At 39.0% G+C, this 26,487-nt stretch overlaps 2 long non-coding RNA genes across 2 annotated transcripts; both read right to left on the bottom strand.

Annotated features, from left to right (window-relative positions):
- Positions 1-8,805: 8,805 nt before the first annotated feature.
- Positions 8,806-9,626, bottom strand: LOC113355379. Its single transcript, XR_003362385.1, has 2 exons — positions 8,986-9,626; positions 8,806-8,877 (listed from the first exon to the last, which is right to left on the bottom strand). It is a non-coding gene; the product is annotated as an uncharacterized LOC113355379 (long non-coding RNA).
- Positions 9,627-22,075: 12,449 nt separating this feature from the next.
- On the bottom strand, positions 22,076-26,008 carry LOC113355378. Its single transcript, XR_003362384.1, has 2 exons — positions 25,774-26,008; positions 22,076-24,870 (listed from the first exon to the last, which is right to left on the bottom strand). It is a non-coding gene; the product is annotated as an uncharacterized LOC113355378 (long non-coding RNA).
- Positions 26,009-26,487: the final 479 nt, after the last annotated feature.

Below are 26,487 nucleotides of genomic sequence, written 5' to 3'. Positions count from 1 at the left end.
TTCTACCAAATTCGCAGTGCCTTTAAATGAATTGGCCTCTAATTCTTCCTCCGACTAATCTTTTGTTCTCCAATTTCAACTCAGGCTTACTAATCTCTAAGATAAGTGACTGGTTTCTTATTTCTTCGCGTTTCAATTCCCTTATTTCATTTCCTTGGTTTCGTTTCATCTGTTTCGATTCTATACTGTTTCATGCGTTCTTTGAATTTGTCCAGGACTTACAATTTCGTAGTAGCTATTTGTGACTTCATATGATTTAAGTTCTTTACTTTGTGTTGTTGTGCTTAATTTTTTCATCTTCCTGTTTGGTCTGAAATTTTGTGGGTTGGGTAAAATTGTTCATTAAGTCGTGTTTGTTTGGGTGCTCTATCTTATTCAATCCAGCATCAGTTTTTGATTCCGGTTCATCACGAAAATCCTGTCATGGAATACACAAGGTTGCGGCACTCCCAACACTTTAGTTCATTTGAAATTACTAGTGTCTAAAAACCATCCTGAAGTGATTTTTCTGTCTGAAACTAAAATGAATTTTCAAAACATGGAATCCAATTTGAGAAGAAGCTGTTTTAGGGATTGGATAATTATACCTTCAATTGGAAAATCTGGTGGCATGGCTATAGTTTGGATGGACAGTGTTTCAGTCAAATTGGTAGAGTTCAGATATAATATTATCCATGTAATTCTAGAGATGAATGGTTGTAGCTGGTAAATTTCTTGCATTTGTGGGGCATTGCATGCACCAGGAACGCACACTCAATGGGAATTTATCGAAATGTTGAGTACAAGAATCAGGTTTCCCTGGTATTTATGGGTGAAAATTGTTTCTGCTGATTTTGGTAATTTCGGTAGGTGGGTGAGAAACAAATCTAAACCCTAAACAAATGTACTGCACGGGAGTACTTTAGATTCGAGAGAACAATCTTTACAAATCTGGCCTAAACCAAGAAATGGCCGTTCCAGACTTGCTTCGGTCACAAAGTGGAGGAGAAGGGTTGGTTTAGGGAGGGAAGCGAAGAGAGTGTCGAGACCAGAACAGTTCTGGAAGAGTAGTGTTCGAGTTGTATCAGAAGCTGAAAGCTAGAGAAGCTTGCAAGAGTTGAAAGCTTTGAGAAAGCTAGCAAAGTTGCCTTTCTGAGTATTGTATTTCTCCGTGACCAAACTTGTCGTCTGGTGGAAATAGGTAAGACCTATTTATACAAGTCGAAGTGAAACGTACCCTGGCCTCATTATGGAGGAGAGTAAAGGGTGAGTAAATGGGAGGAGGTGGTAACACATGGAATTGATGTTTCGTAAGAGAAGAGTGTTTCACCATTATTTCCCAAATTACTTAACCGTTTCATCCTTATTACACTTTCTTATTGCGAGCGTAGTGTACGCTGCACACTGTAAACCGCCAAACCAAAACCCCAAAGAGCATCCCCTAGTTTGTGACATGTGTTGATGTCTCGAGTGTTTTCATGGAAAACATGTAACATGTAGCTGGTTACACAATGGGTGCAAATGGCAATGCCAGGATGCAAGTGGTACATGGATGTGCCAATGGCATGTGTGGCATGCCTTGGTTGCAGGTTGCACATCGGGTGCAAATGGCAATGCTAGACTACAAGTGGCGCATGGCATGTGCCAATGCCTTGGTTGAAGGTTGCACATCGGGTGCAAGTGGAAATGCTAGGCCGCAAGTGGCGCATGACATGTGTGGCATGCCTTGGTTGCAGGTTGCACATTGGGTGCAAGTGGAAATGCTAGGTCGCAAGTGGCGCACGGCATGTGCCAATGGCATGTGTGGCATGCCTTGGTTGCAGGTTGCACATTGGGTGCAAGTGGCAATGTTAGGCCGCAAGTGGCGCACGGCATGTGCCAATTGCATGTGTGGCAGGCCTTGGTTGCAGGTTGCACATTGGCCTAGCATTGCCACTTGCATGTGTGGCATGCCTTGGTTGCAGGTTGCACATCGGGTGCAAGTGGCAATGCTAGGCCGCAAGTGGCGCATGGCATGTGCCAATGGCATGTGTGGCATGCCTTGGTTGCAGGTTGCACATCGGGTGCAAGTGGCAATGCTAGACCGCAAGTGGCGCGTGGCATGTGCCGCAATGCTAGGCCGCAAGTGGCGCGTGGCATGTATGGCATGCCTTGGTTGCAGGTTGCACATTGGGTGCAAGTGAGGTTTGCAAGCGCCACTTTTGGCATGTGCCAATGGCATGTGGCTGCTGGTTGCGCGGTTGGCAAGCTAGGCTGCAAGCGCCACTTTTGGCATGTGCCAATGGCATGTGGCGGCTTGGGCCCTTGGTTGCACCGCTTGGCAAGCTAGGCTGCAAGCGCCACTTTTGGCATGTGCCAATAGCATGTGGCTGCTTGGGCCCTTGGTTGCGCGGTTGGCAAGCTAGGCTGCAAGCGCCACTTTTGGCATGTGCCAATGGCATGTGGCTGCTTGGGCCCTTGGTTGCGCGGTTGGCAAGTTAGGCTTGCAAGCGCCACTTTTGGCATGTGCCAATGGCATGTGGCTGCTTGGGCCCTTGGTTGCACGGTCAGCAAGTTAGGCTTGCAAGCGCCACTTTTGGCATGTGCCAATGGCATGTGGCGGTTTTGGCCTTTGTTGCACGGTTGGCAAGTAAGGTTTGCACGGTTTGCAAGTTAGGTTTGCAAGCGCCACTTTTGGCATGTGGCGGCTTGGGCCCTTGGTTGCACGGTTGGAAAGTTAGGCTTGCAAGTGCCACTTTTGGCATGTGCCAATGGCATGTGGCGGCTTGGGCCCTTGGTTGCACGCTTTGCAAGTTAGGCTCGCAAGCGCCACTTTTGGCATGTGCCAATGACATGTGGTGGCTAGGGCCCTTGGTTGCATGGTTTGCACGTTAGGCTGGCAAGCACCACTTTTGGCATGTGCCAATGGCATGTGGCGGCTTGGGCCCTTGGTTGCACAGTTGGCAGGTTAGGCTTGCAAGCGCCACTTTTGGCATGTGCCAATGGCATGTGGCAGCTTGGCCCTTGGTTGTGCGGTTTGGCAAGTTAGGCTGCAAGCGCGACTTTTTGGCAGGGTTGCCATGGTGCACAGTGTACGGCTTAGTTTTGGCATGGTTGCCATGGTGCGCAGTGTGAGGCTTGCATGGACTTAAGGTTTTGCGCGTCGAAACCCTAATTTTCAGCATTTGAAAAAAGACACCCCGGTAATTATTACTTAGGTTCCTTGAATGTTTTAATAAATGTTTTCGGTGTCACCCGTGACGTCATGCTATATATAAGGTTTTACGATTTTACCCTTTGCCTAAAAACCACCATCAACATTAAGTCCCTTGCTTAGCTTGAAACACGAGCCTTGTTGCGAGGTAAGCATAAGATGGTGACAGACGAATGACAGTAAGTCGTAAGAGAAAGTTGAGGAGGCTTGTCTGACCTTTTTCGAGATGTAAATAGAATTTGCAATCCTTGCCTCTGGTAGTTTTGCACAAATCCCAGTGTAATTAGGCGTCTTTGGATTAAGCCTTGGGACATGAAACGAAGTTGCTTGCCGGCATCAAGGAATTTGGAATAGGCGTGGACCATCCGGCTGGCACGGTGTTGGCAAGGAAAGCTTGGTGTAGCACGGAATGGGAAAAATTGGAAGCTGGCGCAAGTTGGGAAGCTGGCGCAATTGGGAAGCTAGCCGTGTATTGGGAGACTGACACGTATTGGGAAGCCGGTCGTGCATTGGGAAGATAGCACGATTGGGAAGCATGCGCAATTGGGAGACTGGTACGTGTTGGGAAGCTGGCGCAATTGGGAAGCTGGTGTGCATTGGGAAGCTGGCGCGACCCAGCCAACTCGGTGGGGCCGGTGTTAACAAGGGGAGAGTGTGCATTTTTGGGAGGTAACAAAGTTTCCTTGTGGGCCTGATTGTCTTCCTGTAGATGGTGGATTTTCGACTAAGGCTAAAATCGTAAAACCATAATTATACGAACCTCTGATCCAGCAATCAGACTGAGTATTGAGACACATATCTCTCATCGAATCCTCTGACCGAGAATACTTTCTCTCAGAGTACATGTAGATGTGTAGTCTCACGGCTAAACAACATCATATCTCATGAATACGGAACACTTCAGTAATTATTTCTATATAGTATCGCAAGATGGACGGCTCCTAGACAGCTTGCTCTGCTAGTATAGAGCGACAACGTCTTCAGGATACAAACAACGAGTTTAACCTGACTATATAAAGGATATGAAGCTCCAGCAAGCTCATATCGGGATAATTAATGCTCCTAGACAGCTTTCTCTGCTAGTATAGAGCCACAAGTTAATTATTCCTAAATTCTTGGATTCATCCATTGAATTTTCGAAAGTATTCAAATATTTTCGCAGATATTTCATTACTGCAAACCATGGTTCTTCCTAGCAGAAATCCATGGGTCAATAATAAATATTCATCGCACGGGCATCGGAGCTACCTCTGAGTAAGCCCTGTTTCAAAGGGTGCAAGTGTATTCAATGCACTAACAATCACCGCACGAACGAGTATTTCAAAATACAACGAAACGATGAACCTATGAAAAATAGGGAAGAAAATAATAAAATAATCAAAATATTGACCAAGGCGCCAAGGGATTGGGCTCACTGACTGGCCGACCGTGCCATGACCAATCCCACGCCAGTTTTATATTTTTTATTATTTTTCCTTCGTCTGATGAAAATCCTTCGTTTGAAAGGATATCCTTCATTTTGAGGAAACTTCTCAATTTCATGGTGCTCCTTCGCACGAAGGAAATAATATAAAATTAGGGAAAACATTGTGGGGCCGTGATCATTGGCCAACCGGCCATGCCTTGATCCCAGCCGGCTCCACGCCATGTGGTTCCTCATTATTTTATTATTATTTCCCTGGTTTCATGAAAACTCCTTCGTCCCATGATATTATCAAAATACATAAAAATAATAATATAAAATTAGGGAATCACGTGGGACTGGGCCCCAGCCGGACGGCCATGCCTCAGCCGGTCCTACACGCCCACGTATTTTATTATTATTATTTTTAGGATTTCCTTCATCCCATGAAACTCCTTGATTTTATGGTATTTCTCTCAAATTAGGAAAATCCCTTCAAATCATGGAAAAATACATTAAAATATATATATAAATTAGGGAAACACGTGGGATCGGGCCCAAACCGGCCGGCCATGTAAAAATATATATACATTAATAAATGTGTTCGGTGTCACCGGTGACGTCATGCTATACATAAGGTTTTACGATTTTACCCTTTGCCTAAAAACCACCATCAACACCTGGGTCATTCTAGGAGATATGAATTTCATTTTAACTGCTAGAGAGAAAGAAGGAGGTAATGACGCGATGTGCAGTGCAACTAGTTTTATACAAAGTGCTATCCAGAGATTAGGACTCATTGATTTAAATTACATAGGAACTCCTTATACATTGACGAATAACAGAGAGGGTGATAAGAATATAAGAGAACGAATTGATAGGGTTTTAGTAAATCATAAATGGTATGAATGTTACTCGGATGTTGTTGTTCTACACTTGACTAGAGTAGGATCAAATTATACTCGGATTCTCCTAGATAGTATTCCGTTTATACCAAGAATTGAGAGACCATACAGGTTCTTTAGGGGTTGGTTAGAACACAAGGAGTTTGGTACTTTTGTAGCAAATGCCTTGCATGTGATTAAGATTCGAAATAATAAAGATGTAATGGCATCTCTTCCCGAGCTTGCTAGTGACTTGAAACTCTGGAACAAACATATCTTTAAAAACATTTTTAGGAATAAGAATGAAATACTAAAAAAGATAGATGTAGAAAACAGTAAGCCAGGTAATTTGGTTTCCAGAAAAACTCTACGGAATTTAGAAAAAGAACTAGACACTTGGAATAAGATAGAGAATATTTATTGGCACGAAAATAGCCGAGACAAGTTTCTTAAATATCATGATAGGAATACTAAGTACTTTCATATGAAAGCTTCTCAAAGGAGACGGCATAACACTATTCACACACTAAGAGATCCGTCTGGGTTGTGGTTGGTTGAAAATGAGCAAATTCATACTTTACTAAGGCGTCACTTTCTTAACATGAGTACGTCTTCACCTGTAGAGATTGATGATATATTTGATAATGTTTTCTCCAGTGTAATCTCTGAAGCTTAAAACTTCGAGCTCGTCAGAGTGCCAGAACAAGATGAGATTTGGGGAGTTCTAAAATCTATGAACTCATGGGGTGCACCAGGACCGGATGGTTACCCGGCGAGATTTTTTCAAACCCATTGGCATCTTATGGGGGATGAAATAACTGAACTTATTAGAAAATTTTTTATTTCAGGAAAACTTACGGAAGGTCTGAATAGTATTTTTGTTACTCTGGTTCCTAAAGTGCCCAATCCTGTAATTCCTAGTGAGTTCCGACCTATTAGTTTGAGTAATTCTCTATATAAGATAATATCTAAGTTATTAGCAAATAGACTTGAATCTGTCCTAGAGAAATGCATTTCTCCGCAACAGTCAGCCTTCATACCTAAGAGACAGATCACGGATAATATAGTGATTGCACACGAAGTACTTCATAGCATGAAAACGGATAGAAAAAAGAAATCAGGTCACATGGCGATCAAACTTGATTTATCTAAAGTCTTTGATAGGTTAGAATGGGAAATCATTATGTTCATTTTCAAAAAAATTGGTTTCAGCGATAAATGGTGCCATCTCATTTTTGAATGTGTTTCCACGGTATCTTGTCAAGTTCTGTTGAATGGTGCTCCGGGACCGGTTTATCATCCTACTAGAGGTCTCCGGCAAGGAGACCCGCGCTCTTCATACATTTTTATTACTGCTTTAGAAGGTCTCTCCGGGATTCTTGTTTGGGCCGAACAAAATGGAAAAATCTCAGGGGTAAAATAAATAAATATTGTCCTACTATATCTCATTTGTTGTTCGCAGATGATTGTTTTATCTTCTGTAAAGCTACTATCCCTGAGGTCAGAAACATTGCTTGGCTTTTAAAAATGTTTTGTGTTGCATCCGGGCAATCAATAAACTTTGAAAAATCTGGGGTCTATTTTAGCAAAAAAATCCAGAATAAACATCGTAAGATTTTAGCTAGGATCTTGAAAGTTCAAAGAATCTCAAAGAACGGAAAATACTTAGGTACTCCTCTATTTTTCAATAGGTCCAGGGTATTAGGAAAAGCTTATAGTTCTTTGAGAGGATGGAAGTCTAAAGTGCTAGATCAAGCGGGTAGAACTGTTCTCATTAACTCTACACTTTGTCACTTTCGGCTTACCGTACACATCAAATGATGTGTTTTGCTCTACCAAATAAGGTTCTTGATAAACTAGATAAAACCCAACGAGATTTTTGGTGGAATAAAAAGGACCCAAAAAGAGCAATTTACCCAAAGGCATGGAAGGGTATATGCCTTCCAAAATCCCAAGGTGGTTTAGGAATAAAAAAATCCACATAAGTTTAATACTGCTTTGCTTTCTAGGATGGCTTGGAGATAAATTAAAAACCCGGATCAGTTGTGGATGCAATTGCTGAAAGGAAAATATTTTCCTAGAACTCATGTCTTGCACAAATTCAGATCTTATAATTGTTCTTGGGCCTGGCATAGCATAGGAAAAGGTATCGAAATCATTAAGAAATATGCTATTTGGTCTATACATTGCAATTCTGAAGTCAGAATATTTGAGGACAGATGGTTACCGGATGGGAATAGGGTCATCAGTAATCACGTCAATCCCCCAAAACTAGTGAAAGATCTTATTAAAGATGATTCCACTTGGGATTTTCAGAAATTACGTACTTACTTTGATCAGCAAACTGTTCGCAGGAGTAGTTCAGTTTATATTAAAAAGGATGGCAATGATACTCTTCACTGTTTGGGTACTAAAAAGGGTCTATTTACCACCAAGTCTGCCCATTCTCTTATATCAGGAGCAGCAAGGTTTTGGAAAAAAATCTGGAAAATTCAAGTAATACCTAGAGTATCTCATTTTGTTTGGAAAATGTTCGCAGATGTTTTATTCTTAAATCCCAAGATAGCATGTTACTCCAAAAGGGCCAATATGCAGTGTATGTTATGTGATTTAGGGGCAGCAGAATCTAGCAACCACTTATTTATAAATTGTCCTTTCACTAGAGCTGTTTGGTTTACTCTAAATATGCCATGTCCACCTTACAGTGGCAGTTTTCTTGCGTGGGGTTATGAATGGTTCAAGAATGATTTGGAAGATTGGGTCCAGGTCTTTAGTATTTTAACCTGGTGTATATGGAACTACAGAAATTCTGTCATGTTTGATAATGTAACACCAAATCCATTAGATCTTGTGAATCAGGTTAAAAGACAATTCCGCCAATGGAATATCTCAGTTCCACAAAATGATACAAACCGCAAAGTTAGTTCTACTGTTTCAAGCAATGTGAATTCAGACTTACAAACTGGAGCTGTTTACTATCAAGTTGACGCATCATTTCAAAAAGAAACAGGAGAATATGGGATTGGAGTTGGAGTTGTACAATTTCACAATGGTCTAATAAACGATATCGGCTTTGATTCGGGTTGCACTACAGGACCAGACTCGGCAGAAGCACTAGCGGTTCAGTTGGCGGTGAGTTGGGCAAAAGCAACCCAGGAAAAAAAGATGGAGATTCTTTGCGACTGTAGCAATGTGGTGTTATTCATCAATAACAAGCCTAATTCATGTTCTTGGGAAGCTGCTAATATCTTAAATGACACGAAGAAAAATTTTGTGTATTTTGAGTCAGTTAAAGTGTCAATTGTAAATGGAAATTTAAATAAGTGTGCAGATTTAGTTGCAAAATATGCTAGAAAATTTAAAGTTAGATGTACGGACAGGCTGTCCCGCTCAGGTTGTAATAAACAGCAGATTATAGCCTGCTTAAAAACAGGAGATGTAAGTTTTTTGGGTTGATGATGATATAATGTTCTGTTTATTAAAAAAAAAAAAAAGGAATAAAAAAGAAATAAAATCAGAACAATTACCTCAAATATATGTTACGCAGGAAATTGCAGTCAATTCCTTCTTCACTTAATTCAGATCACCAACAACCCACCAATCCTCATCATCATCTTTAACTCACAGAAGCCCTAGAACAGAACCCTAACTCTGCAAATCTCTTAATCGATCTTCTTTGTAACCAAAACCCCAAATTAAATCTATAACAACCTTCTTCACATCATATTCTTCAATACCCATCCTTTAATTCTTCTTAATAACCACTTAAATCGAACTCCAAAAGACTTCACAGAAACCCTAGCTCTTTGACTATTCAATTCGTCTTCAGTACATCTTCATATCATCAATACATCAACAACCCGTTCGATATTCATCCGTTATCAACTCGAAATCATCATCAGTTTCACACATACCCAAATTCAAATCCAGAACCCTAAATTGATTCTCTCTGTTTCATCAACTCGAGCAGAAACTCTATCAACCTCAAACCCTTCTCCTTTCTGATTCACCACAACATCACCTTCACCGAGTACCTACTCTCATCAACCGTGTCTCTCAAATCACTACTCACTCTCACTTCTCAGATCGACAAAGAAAGAACAGAGAAAAAGATAGAATGAAGAAGAAACGGGAAGAAGAAAGAAGGTGAACTTAGCTTCTCGGTTTGGTGAAGATATGACCAAGAGAATCTTAGTGGGACACTCGGAAATAGCTAAGGCAGACACACAAAACCCCTGGAAAAAGACGCATTTGCCCTTCATGTTAATCCAATGATATCTTCTCTTTTGGTACCCGATTGACACGTGCGAGTAGTCCAACTCGCATAACTTTTCGAGACCTAGTCAATGATACTAGTTTCGTATCTAAATCATTGTTAGATTAATTTCTATTAATTTAAGTTCGTGTTAAACCAATCGAATCATTATCGGCTAATATGTCTCTTGATCATCGTTAGACCAACTCTTGACCGGTCTAATAGCGCTGACGGGCACGAGGGTCCTTACAAAACCAATCTTAAGTAATTACCTTGGTATGATCGAGTATGAAACTTCCAAATGGAAGAGGGGAACCGATCCTTGTAAGGGGTGAAGGGAACCGATCCTTGTAAGGGGTGTAAGGGGAACCGATCCTTATAAGGGATGAAGGGAACCGATCCTAGTAAGGGGTGCAGTGCAAAGAGGGAACCGATCCTTGTATGGGGTGCAACACGTTTACAGTAGAAAGGGGAACCGATCCTGTGAAGGGGTGCAACAAATATAAGTTAGATACCATATATATGTGGGGAACCGATCCTAGTACCTAGTCAACCATATCTTTGGTAAGCTAGTGTGACTATGCGTAGTACTCAAATGGAGGTAGAACCGAAACTTGTTTTGGTAGAACCGCAAACCCATGAGTGTGATTGAATGTTTGTTTTGATCAATCACATAGTTCTTGAAAGTCATATGAACCAATTCTAAACTTGTTTGGAAGTGTGGCAAATAGGTTTCAAGATTGTAAGTGTGAAAGAGAACTTACACAGTAAAGATGTCGACAAACTTTGAACACGTGCTGAATTTGTAGTTGCTATAATTGTTCAAAGATATTCCTTAAATGCTAAATGGAAGAGAATCCCAAAACCGAAATATATAAGTTAAGAATCTTTTTATTAAGGTTATTATTTTATCTTGGATGGAAAGTATTGAGAATTGGTAATGTGCATTTACTAATTAGATTTCCCAAGAGATTTTGATTATATTTTTGGACAGAGCATTTCCGGGAATTATGAAAACCGAATCTGTGCTTTTATGAATATCTTGAGAATATTTTCGGTTTTGGAAATTCCTTGGTGTCCAAACTTCCTTGTCTATAAATTCTTGAAGTTTGTCTTTCTTGCAAACTAATCCTTCGTAACAATTTGACTTCATCTTTTGTCATTGTTACTGGTGTAGCCGCCTATCGGAGAGGAGAGTAATCTAATTAGGTGAAATCTCTTACGGCCGTTCAGTTTAAAGTCTTCTTTGGGATTGAGAAGCTCTAGCGCGACCCGTTGGTGGGAAACTAGATAATTGCGGTTTATCTTTGTTTTCGATTGATTTGATTGACTAACGGTGGTTGAAATCTGATATCACCTAGTTTTTTTATGCTTGAGAATCTTCTCTTATGATATAAGATTCACTCAAACTAGTTCAGAGTTTCGACAGGGATATTTAGACTGTTGCTAGTTCTAAAGACGATCTTGTGATAATCCATTGTTAACATACTCCGTTCTGTGCGTGATTGATCACAAGAGATTCAAGTGATTGTGTGCAGGTTTACATTGAAGATCAAAGAAGATTTGAAGATGAAGAAGATATTGAAGATATGACTTGGGTTTTAATCTTTGGTGTGCACAATACTTGTTTGGGAAAAGAGGATCCAATTAATAATCGGTTTATCCTTGTGGTAGATTGGATTGATTGATTGTAGTAGATCGGCATCGACACGGTTCCTTTGTGGATTAGAGGTGTTGTTGGTTTAATCTTAATTGATTACCTTTGGGTGATTGAAACATAAGATAGATCTAGACCTGACAAAGGATTTTATGTTGAGATAAACGGAAGAGCCTTTGCGTGACTCATATCACTTGGTTGAAGAGAGTTGATACCAAAAAGATTTATTGTTCCTTTACTGTTTGGAATACGAACCAAAGGGATTGTTCCAAGTACGTGACTTATTTATAAGTTGGAGGCGTGGGAATACAAACGGAACTAGGTATACTATAGAGTTTGGTGCTTGGTCTCAACTATACGAAGTAAGTGTATTTTGTATAATGGCTTAATCCTGAGAGTATTCAATTCTGGACAAGGTCCCGGGGTTTTTCTGCATTTGCGGTTTCCTCGTTAAAAAAATCTTGCTGTGTCATTTACTTTTATTTTCCGCATTATAATTTTTTTATTATAATTAAAGTAAATCACACAAACGTTAATCTCCTATTACTTGATAAGTGAATCCTATGTGTTGGGTTAAGTCCGAAACTTTCTATCAAGTAACACACTTTGTCGTTGTATTGTCTCGATCTCGTATCCATAGACGATCACACAGAGTGTGAACTGATTAGTTGTATTGTCTCGATCCCGTATCCATAGACAATCACTTTCGGGGAAAGGACTTATAGGTAGGAAAAGTTTTAGCTTGAGGTATATTTGGGTACCCTCGCCTTTTCACCTTTCAATACGTCTACGAGAAATTTACCAGGGTACCTTTTTTTTTATATGTATATGCTATGTTCCACGGTAGAACCCTTGGTATTGACAGGCATCGTCTCCGCACATGCCAGCCGCGCATGCTAGCCAAGCGTGCCAATCACACATATCGTATATTTTAATTAGGGTTTTGACATTCTAAACCCTAATTTCCACACCTCCGCGCCGAAGGCATGCCAACCATGCCAGCCGCACCACCGTGCCAACGACATACCATGCCGGACACATCTCCACGCCAAAGGCATGCCAAGCATGCCATCCGCAGCACCGTGCCAATGGCATGCCATGCCAGCCACATCTCCGCGCCAAATGCATGCCAACCATGCCATCCGCACCATCGTGCCAACGGCATACCATGTCGTCCACATCTCCGTGCCAAAGGCATGCCAACCATACCAGCCGCACCACCGTGCCAATGGCATCCCATGCCAGCCACATCTCCGCGCCAAAGAATGCCAACCATGTCAGCCGCGCCATCGAGCCAATGGAATGCCATGCCGGCCACATCTCCTACCAATTGAAGGCGACAAAAATTTGTGTCCCCTTCTACCCTGAAACTAATGATTTTTCTTCAAAAGGTTAGTTGAATTTATATAGACACAAATATAGACATCAATATGACTGTGTTCTTTATTATTCCAAAATATTTGAGTAACATTAGATGTAAGAACGCCACTCATGCACTACTTAACGTAGTTGATGCGAAAAAATTTTATCCACGAATTTGTTCAATTTTATGTTATCAATAAGATTAAGGAAGAAGCTTGCACATGTTTTGATTTACATTTATAAGTTTATTTTTTCAGCTCACACATATATACCTCAGCCTTCCAATAGCCATGGAGTCCTCATTTTTAGGAAATTCTCACATTGCATAAAAAGGATAATTTAGTATGGAAAATATTATGGATACTAGTGAAACCGCCCGCGCGATGCGCCTGCCATCGGAACCTGAACTTAAAAACCACTTTAGTTGTTGAGCACCTATAAGATGTTCGCAGTTCTCACGCATCTTACTATCAAGGGAGACTTTTCATACTAACATAAAACCAAAACCTACAAAACAAACTTTCATTGAATATCTCTAAAATCTACACAAATAAAATGTTCTCACATATTATATTTAGGCAGAAACATGTAAGCCTATTAAAGGCATCGTTTTTTTTTTTTTTTGTGTGTGTGTGTTATACACAGATAAGATTCTCTTATATATTTGATATTCTTTGTTAAGATGTACACAACTTATCACACGCACATTTGAGGGAGTCGCACAGTCAGCAAGGCTGAATTCAAGCAACTCTTTCTAGGAACATGAATCAGCCAGCATATACCAATGGCCACCACCAGCAGCTAAGTTTCGTACCTCTCCTGTACACCTGCATGAATAACATTAAGTATGTCAATTCAAAACCTATCAAAGTCCAAGGAATATGGACTTACTGTCGAGGAAATAAACACTTATAGAATTTATTATAATAGACCGGCCAAAGAGCAAAATAATATTTAACAAAGAATTTATCTAATAAGAAGTACAAATTTATGTCCCAGATCAACATGTCGGTCATAATTGGTGATTTTTTCCTCTATTTTTAACAATACAATAGTTCTTATCAACTTATTATTTTGCAGACCTTTAGATTCAGGTACACCGAGAAAAATGAACCTATTCAAATGAAAGTTCTCATATAAACCCGCTCGGTGGAAATTTCATCCACATCCTTCTGCAAAGGAGAAATTCAAACTGAAACTTGATGGCAGCATCTACTTCCCGCTAATGAACTCTACCAATTTCTATTGAACTTTAATTTTCATATATATGTGGGTTATATCACTGAACATCAGGTATGTACCTAACATGGCAGGTATATGGTACACAGAGAGCAATCTTTGTTAAGTGATGATGCCTGTCACATGCCCATGTTGTCTAGCCACTATGCTGAGGATGCAGCTATATCTGAAGTTACGTAGTAATATCAATGATGCAAAATACCGGTCTGGTGGCTATGAAGTCGAGGGTATTTATGATCGTTGTCGTATGCGTCAAAATTAATATTACTTTCTCACAACTTAAAATATAAAATATAGCAAGGGTAAGAAAGGATCGTTCCCATAGAAAGGACTAGGTTGTCAATATGTTTTCGATTTCTTATAAATACCAAGGGGGGATTTTATGTAACTAAACTCAAATAAAAGTAAATAAATAAATAAACAAGCAAATCAGAAATATGTGAAAGTATTGGTTAAGGATTCATCTTCATTCACAAACATGCTTTTTTAACAATAACTAGAATTGATATTTAATCTCTCTTTTATCAAAGTCCCTAGGATACCTTGATCGCAAGTATATCCCGCAAATCTCTTATTTTCATTAACAAACACATTAAAAGATGCGAATATGAATCCTACCATAGAGAACAACCTAACGTGTAAAAGCACTAATCAAGTTTAATTCCCTAGATGTATTAAGTTCTATGAATTAGGCCAATCAAAGCAATCGAACGTGTAAAAGCACTAATTCGATTTAACAAAGGTTATTAATCACTTGTGACTACTAGGATGTATCACGACAAGCAATAATCACAATTATGCTACTTGTAATCAGGAATCTATCACTTTTGCGTATAATAAATACTAATCTAGCAATAGAGATGAAAACAAACTCAATCGATTCGCGACTCGACTAAACAAACATTCAAATCATGTAATAATATAAATAGTGAATCATAATCGATAATATGGAGACAAAACTAATTTATCATATCATGAAGCATGTTATGTGAAATTCAATTATTCCATAACCAATGATAAAATTAACTACTCATGTTAACGGGTTCATCACAAGAAGAAATAGAAAAGTTTTCATGTTTTCTAAATCCTAGGCAAAAGTAAAAGTAAAGATTCCCTCCTTGTTGTGTTCTCAAACCCTTCGTATACAGCTTTCCAATTCTGCCGTCAACTCCAATTAACTCTCTCACATCCCAAAAACCAAGCCCAAATCTCAGAGCCCAAGTCCATTTGTGTGGAGCAGTGAGTTAACTCGGCTGGGCCCGATTCAGATAGAGTTATGTCTGTTCTGGCATGTTCCAGACCATGTTTCAGCTTCCCTGCACCAATCATCCAAGCATGCATCTATCATTCATCTGTAACATTCATTAAATCCTTTCAGTCCCTTGCAAGCTCCCATCTGTATTTGTAGCTGCAGTTCCTCCTTGCTTAGCCAACTCAGTTGCAGTCACGACAACAGCACAATCTACATTTCCCATTTCCTGTAGCTTCACATAGACTGCATCAACCAATTTCACTCGGATACTCAGCACATTATACTTCATTACCACCAGTTCTTTCTTGTTCGGCTATTATCACAACTGATTTTTGCCTCCACTACACCAGTTCAACTGCACAACAACAATCTTCTTGTCTGCTTCTAACCTCCAATATCGTGACCTAAGAAGACTCACTTTCCTTATTTAATACAGACCCTGCCAGCCTCCAAATCTCAACCGTACAACTCAGTAAAACTGAAGGCCAAAACAACCTTCTATGGCTATTTTCAAGTAAATAAACTCCTTCCAAAATTAGATAAATTTGCGCCCAAATCTGCATATCCTGTAGCCTTCTAGCTCAGGTCCAAGCCACTGCCAGACAACCCCTTTACAGACTGCTGCACTTCGAACCGCAGCTCCATACCAGCAACACACTCGCGCAATCTTCTTCTTCGTTCTTCTCAGCATCAAAGTCATGTCTTGTTTCAGCAGCTTTTCAGCTCAAGATAGAATACTCTTGCAGCCAACCAACACCAGCTGAACCTGATAACTCTAACTTGATCAACACCACTAGCTTCATCTGTAGCTCCATTTGTTGCCAGCCACATCATCTCATTGCAGCTGCTTCCACTACCCCAACTGAACTACCAGGTCCATCTTCTACAGCTGCATCACCTTGTTCTTGTGACTCATATAAGCTCAAGGAGCTCATTTCTACCTGCATTTCTCTTTGAATCACCACAAGCTTAAACCCATTCTCAAGCCATACTAAAATCACTGCCTATTGTCTCCACGAACTTGACCCACAACTAGATATCTGCGCCTCCAGTTCCCTGTAATAACCCATTATGAAGACTCGCAAACACCATGAATAGACCAACATGTCCATGCACCTGCAATATCACTCCCAGAAAACCTATGATTCAGAAACCATTTAAGATTCATATGTCTTCACAATTGGTCCTTACTTAACAGCCGTCAGCACCATTACATCCTCTAGCAATTGTAATCAGCTTCAAATTCATCAGAATTACCACCAATGCTTCACCTGTGCAATACCAACTACTATGTAGCTGCAACTCCAACAAATAGAGTCCACCAATTCCAGTTCCATCCAAGTGAATGCTTCACTTCCAGCTCATTTGCACATTAAACCACCAAACCATAAAGCAGTGTTTGCACACAAGTTCACTACCTCATTTGCACGCTGCCACCATTAGCAGCAACTCTGCATTCTGCAACTAAGCCAAAATTGACAGCAACAACTTGAATTCACCACTGCTGCCACACAGCCCTGCAATGCTCTTGAGCCACAGCATCACCTTCAATTTATCTTCTCAGTCATCACCATAACTTGAGCACCAGAACTGTCTCTGTAATTCAACCCATTTGCTTCACCTGAGTTCATCCATCCACCTGAGCTTCAACTGCCTGAATTATTTCAGTTTCATTCACTTAGACCCATCTTCTTACCCATCTCTTCTTCCATCACAGATCCAACATCATACCCTCTGCAGCTTCATCACTTCCAACTGAACAGTACACCTTGTTCTCAAACCTACAACAACATCAACTTCATCTTCATCTCGTTGTTTTCTCGTTTTCCAGCCATCCATTCGAACATCAAAATCATCCTGTATAGCTCAAGACCCTAATTTCACATCTCAGGTTACCAATTTCCAAATACCCATCGCTGCCTGCATCTGCAATTTCAGAACAAACCCTGTAATCATTGTCTTATTGAGCTACAGCCTCCACATAACAAAATTCATCTTCACTTTCGATTAATGGAAGCAATCAAACCCTAAATATAGATTTCTTCATCAGTAGCATCATCAGATTCATCTCCAGATCAAAACCCTTTTTATCATCTTCGAATTCAAAGCCAACCCACTCTTTAATCTTCGTCAAGTCGCAATAACAAACTCTAATTTCTGAGATCTCAAGCCCTAATTCTTCTATCCATTCCTCCCTTCCTCTCTGAGAATGATAGTGTAGTCGCCATTTCAGTTCCTCTCTTTTCTCAATCAGACAAAAACACAATAATGAGAAGAGAAAATGTTTCTCTGGGTTTTGGGGTTGTAATGAATGAAACAACTACATGCACCCATCCATTGGATAAGGGCTGTTTGAAATGGTAAGCTTGTCAGTTTCAGAGAACTGACTGCCTAACCTCCTTCTTACTCAACCGTAGCTAGCTCCACATATCGCATGTGAATTGACCTTTTTGCGCTTTACGCTTTAAATGAGTGATTTCCTCTCCTTTTGCTCTAGGGGACTCCATTGCACCTAATAACTCAAAAACGAACATAAGATACACAATTCACAAGAAAAATAGCAAAGAAAGCATAAACTAGAGATATAAATGAAGGTGTTTATGACACCTATCAAATTCACCCATACTTAGACTTTGCTAGTCCTCGAGCAAATCAAACAAAACTTATTCTAAAGGATATATATACCCACAAAACCTACTTTTCCAACTTACTAGTTCTCCGTAATGATAGCATCCAACGCGCTAAGAAGACATAGAGATTATGCACACTAGTCATAAGAATTTAGACACATAAATGAACACAATCTCATCCTTAAAGTTGAGAGTGAAATAACCATCCCTTATCGAAAGAAATTCGGGTTCGGAGTGATCGAAAGTCTCGACTCTGCCTCACAAAAAAAAGGTTTTATGATATTGCTCTCAATAATAAACAGCTTTTTATGGGTCACACATGTGTCCAGTTAGGAGTGAAAAGAGAATCCTGCGACACCTTGAATGGTAGGAAGGCAAGAACCCTCCGAATTGTTTCGAAAACCCACATCTTTTATTCATTTTGAAAACCCTTTTTTCTGACGATCTCTAAGAAAGGAAATCAACCACTTAATGAAGGTGGGAATATGCTTACTTGCCTCGTTATCCGTTCGGCGTGCAGTTAGCACCACTCTCACAGCATCCATAGAAACGTCTTCGGTCTCAATCCTTGTCTTCATCTTCGGTCTTCAACTGTTGATGATAAAATCTTGAACTTCGTAGAATCTTGACAATGTAACTCTTTTCCTCTAATTCCTTGTTGCTTGAAACTTCATTATAGATATTTCTTATTTCATTGGCTTTATTGAATGAATGCAAAACCAAAAACGAACTAACAAACCAAAATGTGATGTAATGATTTATTTTTTTTGTAAGATGCAAAATAAATAACGTAAATACAGAATTAAAACAAAACATAAAAATAAAACTAATAATGAACCTAATGAAGTTTTCTCTTGTCTTTTGTTTTCAATTTTTTTTTCAATTTTTTTTAGATTGATATCATAAACTTCTTGAATTCTCATCTTGATAATCTTCGCTTTTGTACAATGGTCTTCAACTTGTAAAATTCTGCTCTTTGTCTTGTTGCTTTACTTGAATCTGAAATCTGCTCATTTTTGTATTGTTGCTTGTAAACCTTGAACGTCTTCAACTTTCCTTACAATTTGTGATCCTCCTCTTGTTGATGATGATGGTGTTTCTATGGACCTGTTGGTGTAAAGAGAGATAAAGTGGATGGTGCTAACTGCGAACAAGATTACAAGTGGTATGTAAGTTAGCAATTCGATATGACCATTCATGATTGATAAAATAGCACTCAAGAGATCAAAATAGTGATTCTATTGGTGTGAGGTTTGGTAGCTCACCATTCTACCCGGAGTTTACGTACGATGACACACACTCTAAAAGCACAAATTTAGACAGGTACAAAGAAGTGAAGGTCGGTGCCTCTCATGATGTAACATGGGTAGTCTCCACTATAGGGGACCACTACTCTAATACTGAATTCAATTTGCACCTCATTTGCCACTGGGATGGTTAAATCCAACTTTAACTCTCATACAGGCAAGAAACCCGATCATGTTCTCTGTCATCTCTAAGTTCAGTCACTCTTATGAGAATCTCGATGTAATCTTAGCGACATGGATACTATGTGACTCTAAACAAACCACAAGTTGGAGGTTTCTTATTCACTGTTTTACAAAAAAGTTGAAATTTTTACAGTGCAAATGCTTAACCACTCCCCCACACTTAAACTTTACATTGTCCTCAACGTAAATTGAATCGTCCAAAGAAAGTCAAGGTGGGAAATCTTATAATGATATGCGACAAGAAATCAGAAGAAAAAAAAATACAAGACAAGAAAAAGCTTTAAAAAAAAACAAGACAAGAATAAAAATAAGACAAGAAATACTCATCTGATGGGTTGCCTCCCATTTAGCGCTTGGTTTAAAGTCGTCAGCCCGACTATATCCTTGCAAGATTCATTCCCCATACACCAACAATCTGAAAAGTTGGGGATCCTTCTATGTAACCTGTTTTGCAAAAAGTAACTTCACACAAACATTAGTACAATAAAGCAAAAGTGAAGCTATATCCCAGTAGAAGTTTCCCCCACACTTATTCTTTTCCACCCTTGGAAGTGTATAAAGAACATAAAATTCAGAAACTTCTATGGTTTCTTCTTTGCAAACTTGCATAGTATGAGAATCAAATGTTTCTAATGGCGGATATCGAGAAATAAAGTCATTCAACAATATTCTCGAAGAACATAGAGAAGAAACAATATGCAAAGGGTTAGACAAACCTATCACAATCTCTTGTATTACGGAATCCTCTTCATCCTTGAAAAATTCAAGTGAATTATTCACCTCTTGTATATCATGGTCCTCTATCAAACGTTGCAACCATTCTTCGTCAGTTTCTGCCTTAACCAAAGCCTCGACATTAACATCAACATTACAATCATATGCAAGCTCAATTGGGTCTTCCACAATATTGGTCATAACGGTTTCATTCTCAACACAATTCTCATTGTTGAAAGGCACATACTCTTTTGCAGCTCCAAATTTCGCCACAATGAACTTTTTTAGAAGACTCACAAATGCATCATCCTCAAGATCCACCCCTTGAATAGACTCTTTATCATTATTAAGATCAATGCTTGAGTTATCTACAAAATTGTCATCATAGTCTTCTTCGTGTTCATTAGATTCAAACCTTGTTGCAACGAAATTCTGTAAGACACTAGTTTCATCATACTCATGTACCTTTTGAATAGGTGCTTGATAATTATAAAGATCAAGAGTTGAGTCCACTAGACTAGTGTCATTAAATATCTCCAAAGGTTGGTACTTTTCAACACAATCATCTTAATTTTCAGACTCACCATAATAAGAATCTTCATCGGTTTCCCATCCTTTATTACGACGCGTTGAAGATCCATATGAATGGTCCTACTAATTTCATCGAAAATCTCTTCCGAGGTGCCATCATCTTCCAACTTGTATAATTTCTGTGCAAGTTTTCTAACGTTCACACGCTTACCACCATTGGATACAATAGGTTCTCTTTCCCATGACTCTTCCCTTTGAATGTGTGAATGATCATAACTACGATGTGGAGTCGGGTAAGAAAAAGTCTGAAATCGGTTTGTGTGACGTTCCCTTTATCACCGTCAAGTTGGTCTAGTCCAATTATATCACTCATACATCTCGGATAAAGCAAATTGGAAGTAGAATTGTCCCACCTAGGTGCTTGACTTACATACCCACTACAAGGTTGTTGTTGGTATGTATGAAAATCACCGTAAGATCTTGGATATTGATCATAGCCAATAAATTGGTTTCGATCGTATCCCATAGGTGGTGGGAAATCGTCATAGTGTTGAGGAGGTTGAAAACCGTATCTATTGTTCCAATATGCTCCTTCAATAATAAGTACATGAAACAAGAGTTCTCAAAACTATGTCAAAAACCAGAAAATAAGAAAAATAAACAAAAACTTAAAACAAAACAAAAATAAGAAACCAAAAACAAGTGACAACCGCTGCCTCCCCTGCAGCGGCGCCAAAATTTGATCGATGTCGTATGCGTCAAAAATAATATTACTTTCTCACAACTTAAAATATAAAATATAGCAAGGGTAAGAAAGGATCGTCCCCACAGAGAGGACTAGGTTATCTATATGTTTTCGATTTCTTATAAATACCAAGGGGGGATTTTATGTAACTAAACTCAAATAAAAGTAAATAAATAAATAAACAAGCAAATCAGAAATATGTGAAAGTATTGGTTAAGGATTCATCTTCATTCACAAACATGCTTTTTTAACAATAACTAGAATTGATATTTAATCTCTGTTTTATCAAAGGCCCTAGGATACCTTGATCGCAAGTATATCCCGCAAATCTCTTATTTTCATTAACAAACACATTAAAAGATGCGAATACGAATCCTACCATAGAGAACAACCTAACGTGTAAAAGCACTAATCAAGTTTAATTCCCTAGATGCATTAAGTTCTATGAAATCAGGCCAATCAAAGCAATCGATTTAATAAAGGTTATGAATCACTTTTTACTACTAGGATGTATCACTATAAGCAATAATCACAATTATGCTACTTGTAATCAGGAATCTATCACTTTTGCGTATAATAAATCCTAATCTAGCAATAGAGATGAAAAAAAATTCAATCGACTCGCGACTCGACTAAACAAACATTCAAATCATGTAACAATATAAATAGTGAATCATAATCTATAATATGGAGACAAAACTAATTTATCATATCATGAAGCATGTTATGTGAAATTCAATTATTCCATAACCAATGATAAAATTAACTACTCATGTTAACGAGGTTCATCACAAGAAGAAAGAGAAAAGTTTTCATGTTTTCTAAACCCTAGGCAAAAGTAGAAGTAAAGATTCCCTCCTTGTTGTGTATTCTCAAACCCTTCTTATACAGCTTTCCAATTCTGCCGTCAACTCCAATTAACTCTCTCACATCCCATAAACCAAGCCCAAATCTCAGAGCCCAAGTCCATTTGTGTGGATCAGCGAGTTAACTCGGCTGAGCCCGATTCAGCTAGAGTTATGTCTGTTCTGGCATGTTCCAGGCCATGTTTCAGCTTCCCTGCACCAATCATCCTAGCATGCATCCATCATTCATCTGTAGCATTCATTCAATCCTTTCAGTCCCTTGCAAGCTCCCATCTGTATTTGTAGCTGCAGTGCCTCCTTGCTTAGCCAACTCAGTTGCAGTCACGACAATAGCACTATCTACAATTCCCATTTCCTGTAGCTTCACATAGACTGCATCAACCAATTTCACTCGGATACTCAGCACATTATACTTCATTACCACCAGTTCTTTCTTGTTCGGCTATTATCACAACTGCATTTCTGCCTCCACTGCACCAGTTCAACTGCACAACAACAATCTTCTTGTCTGCTTCTAACCACCAATATCGTGACCTAAGAAGACTCACTTTCCTTGTTTAATACGGACCCTGCCAGCCTCCAAATCTCAACCGTACAACTCAGTAAACATGAAGGCCAAAACAACCTTCTCTGGCTATTTTCAAGTAAATAAACTCCTTCCATAATTAGATAAATTTGCGCCCAAATCTGCATATCATGTATCCTTCTAGCTCAGGTCCAAGCCACTGCCAGACAACCCCTGTACAGACTGCTGCACTTCGAATCGCATCTCCATACCAGCAAAACACTCGCGCAATCTTCTTCTTCGTTCTTCTCAGCATCAAAGTCATGTCTTGTTTCAGCTGCATTTCAGCTCAAGATAGAATACTCTTGCAGCCAACCAACGCCAGCTGCAACTGCATAACTCTAACTTGATCAACACCACTAGCTTTATCTGTAGCTCCATTTGTTGCCAGCCACAGCATCTCATTGCAGCTGCTTCCACCACCCCAACTGAATTACCAGGTCCATCTTCTACAGCTGCATCACCTTGTTCTTGTGACTCATATAAGCTCAAGGAGCTCATTTCTACCTGCATTTCTCTTTGAATCACCACAAGCTCAAACCCGTTCTCAAGCCATACTCAAATCACTGCCTATTGTCTCCACGAACTTAACCCACAACTGGATATATGCGCCTCCAGTTCCCTGTAATAACCCATTATGAAGACTCGCAAACACCACGAATAGACAAACATGTCCATGCACCTGCAATATCACTCCCAGAAAACCCATGATTCAGAAACCATTTAAGATTCATATGTCTTCACATTTGGTCCTCACTTAACAGCCGTCGGCACCATTACATCCTCTAGCAATTGTAATCAGCTCCAAATTCATCAGAATTACCATCAATGCTTCACTTGTGCAATACCAACTACTATGTAGCTGCAACTCCAACAAATAGAGTCCACCAATTCCAGTTCCATACAAGTGAATGCTTCAGTTCCAGCTCATTTGCACCATTCCATTTATGTAATTTCAGCTCACCACATTCAACCACCAAACCATAAAGCAGTGTTTGCACACAAGTTCACTACCTCATTTGCACGCTGCCACCATTAGCAGAAACTCTGCATTCTGCAACTAAGCCAAAATTGACAGCAACAACTTGAATTCACCACTGCTGCCACACAGCCCTGCAATGCTCTTGAACCACAGCATCACCTGCAATTTATCTTCTCAATCATCACCATAACTTGAGCACCAGAACTGTCTCTGCAATTCAACCCATTTGCTTCACCTGAGTTCATCCATCCACCTGAGCTTCAACTGCCTGAACTATTTCAGTTTCATTCACTCAGACCCATCTTCTTACCCATCTCTTCTTCCATCACAGATCCACATTCATACTCTCTGCAGCTTCATCACTTCCAACTGAACAGTATACCTTGTTCTCAAACCTATAACAACATCAACTTCATCTCCATCTCGTTGTTTTCTCGTTTTCCAGCCATCAATTCGAACATCAACATCAGCCTGTATAGCTCAGACCCTAATTTCACATCTAAGGTTACCAATTTCCAATGCCCATCTTTGCCTGCATCTGCAATTTCAGAACAAACCCTGTAATCATTGCCTTCTTGAGCTACAGCCTCCACATAACAAAATTCATCTTCATTTTCAATTAATGTAAGCAATCAAACCCTAAATATCGATTTCTTCATCAGTAGCATCATCAGATTCATCTCCAGATCAAAACCCTTTTTATCATCTTCGAATTCAAAGCCAACCCACTCTTTAATCTTCGTCAAGTCGCAATAACAGACTCTAATTTCTCAGATCTCAAGCCCTAATTCTTCTATCAATTCCTCTCTTCCTCTCTGAGAATGATAGTATAACCGCTATTTCAGTTCCTCTCTTTTCTTAATCAGACAAAAGCACAATAATGAGAAGAGAAAATGTTTCTCTGGGTATTGGGGTTGTAATGAATGAAACAACTACATGCACCCAGCCATTGGATAAGGGCTGTCTGAAATGTTAGGCTTGTCAGTTTCAGAGAACTGACTGCCTAACCTCCTTCTTACTCAACCGTAGCTAGCTCCAAATATCGCATGTGAATTGACCTTTTTGCGCTTTACGCTTTAAATGAGTGATTTCCTCTCCTTTTGCTCTCGGGGACTCCATTGTACCTAATAAATCAAAAACGAAGATAAGATACACAATTCACAAGAAAAATAGCAAAGAAAGCATAAACTATAGATATAAATGAAGGTGTTTATGACACTTATCAATTTACCAAACACCATAGCTTCAATTGTTATTGTTACCAAAAATATTAAGTACTCAGAGAAAGCAAATTGAACCTACAAAAGATATCAATCCCTTCATTAGACGTGGCAATTTAAATTGGATATCTTACTATTGCCTTGCATTGCTGCAAATTTTTCAATTTTGGTGCAATTCTAGATTTTTTCAATTTTGTTGCATTTCTAGTTCTTTTCAATTTTATAAGTCACTATTGCAGCATATGGACTCCTGGTGTTCCAAAATAGAAAATCGATAGATTTCATTGAACATCAAATCATGTTCATCTTATTTCAATTTCTCTAGTCTCTATAAATTAAAATTACGATAAATCTATGTGAAATACCAATTTGGTTTACTAATTTAGCTTCAACAGCTCTGAAATCTGAACGCAACTGTCTAGAATTGCTAAATCCAAAATTCAGAAAACATTAGTACTCTGAAACGAACACAGGAAATCTTTATAGACTAAATTAAAATTCTTAAAATTGTTTTCATCTTGAGCAAATGAATATCCGGTGACAATCGTTTTATTTCCGACGGAATTAGTACCAGATGCAAAGCCATTCATTCAACTTAATTGATTATAATGATTATTGCAAACAACAATAGTAATTCAACATTCAACAGAGTATTACATAAACTGATTCAATAAACTTGGTGAAATTGAAATTGGTACCCGATGAAGAGATTGGTTTATCAGATTGGAAAATATATGAAACCCTAAACCCCTAATTTCACATGCAACAAATACAAAAAGATTGAGGGATTCATAATTAAAATCATACCTTTAGAAAATTAGAAGCAGTTTCGAGTTTTGAATCAATATTCATGCGTCTTTACTTGGGCAACCATAAATCTTTCACTTCATCTTGTTCTTCCATAAACCCAAAGTTTGAAACCTAGCACCAGGAGAACATTTGTTCAAGTAGCAGAGAACAAAGAGGCTAGGGAGAAAAATTATTGGAGACTCTTTGAAAAGAAGTTTGATCAAATCACAGTTTTTGTATCGCCTCTTTCACAAATGAATGTTTGATTTTCGATTTCTTTCGACGGAGAGAAACATGAACGAAGAGGAGGAGAAGATGGAAACTAAAATCGAAGGAGATAAAAGAAAAAAGAAACGTAAATTCAGTTCAGTGGGTTTCGATCACGTATCCCTTGGTTGTCTATTTTACAGGTATATGCTTCCTAGTGTAGGATTATTACGTCTCATACCTCTTTAGGAGTAATAAGATGAGGGATAATTTAGACATTCCGCCATGCTACACCAAAACCACCCAAAAGGGGACATTTTCTTTATTATAATAAGATTTGCTTCACTTCATAGAGGTTTAGTTGTCAGTAGCTTTGGAATCCAATATGTATTCATAAATGTTATGGAGTTGAGTTGTTAGTTTTTGTATATTTAATGTTAGATTAAATATTATTTTTAAAATTTAAAATTAATTAGTAGATATGGACAATATCTATTTGTTTATTTTTTAATTTTCAGATTGGGA

Source organism: Papaver somniferum, chromosome 3 (assembly GCF_003573695.1).
Source record: "Papaver somniferum cultivar HN1 chromosome 3, ASM357369v1, whole genome shotgun sequence".
In the NCBI taxonomy this organism is placed as follows: Eukaryota; Viridiplantae; Streptophyta; class Magnoliopsida; order Ranunculales; family Papaveraceae; genus Papaver; species Papaver somniferum.
The sequence above is the reverse complement of the archived record's forward strand: the minus strand, read 5'-3'. Positions and strand labels throughout refer to the sequence as shown.